Here is an 893-nt window from a genome sequence, read left to right on the forward strand (position 1 = left end):
CGGCACGGCCCAGAGTTACGAGCGATGTATCCTATCTGCAACCATAGCGCCTGCAAGAAATTCCCAGCTGCGTTCACCCTCGCTAAGGGAGTGGACACGCAACTTGAGACTGCCCCCGATCCTCGTATTCCGGAATAGTGAAAGGACCCTGCAATCAGCCCGTGCTTTCACGACCAGCTGCGACTTGTGGAGAGTCCGACCAGCACCGAGTGATCACGGTGTGCTGGTCTGAGGACACCCTCCACCTGTGGACGACAATTCGTGATAAAGAGGTTTTCGCAGTATTTTTACACCACACAGTAATGTACAGGACACTAAAATGGCTTTTTTTTCTACAGTAAGGAAAAGATTGTAAAATCTTCTGCAAATGTAATGATGCTGATGAGTGCCGCATCAAGCGCGGATTTGATCCCGTGCCCTCGCGCTTTGAAGCGCAACGCCATATAGACTACGCCACCGCGTCGGGTGTTTACGTTTATGTTACAAAGCGGTCAAATCCAAAGCCAAATGGCGAAAGACTGTTTATGCAGATGCACAGTGCCATACTTCGGCGCATACATGTTGGGAAGATAAATGCAGTGTCTGATCGTTGCTTAAATAACAATATAGAGGCGTACACTAGCGACATTTTACAGCTATATGAATTCATTCAGCGCTTTGCACCAGTTACATCATTGTAGCAAATACCCGGTGCCCCCCCCTAATAGAAAGAAAAAAGAATTGTTTTCACCACACAAAATGTTCGAAGAAAAATAAAAAAACACACTGGATATCGAGGGCCAGGGGATGGAGTGCTTTAGAGAGAGACATACGGATGAGACAATTTTGTACTGTCAACTTTATCGCTATTTATTGTTTGACAGCAAGGAAGGTTGTTTGCTCACAGGCCGTAC

Source organism: Dermacentor variabilis, chromosome 6 (genome assembly GCF_050947875.1).
Source record: "Dermacentor variabilis isolate Ectoservices chromosome 6, ASM5094787v1, whole genome shotgun sequence".
Classification (NCBI taxonomy): domain Eukaryota; kingdom Metazoa; phylum Arthropoda; class Arachnida; order Ixodida; family Ixodidae; genus Dermacentor; species Dermacentor variabilis.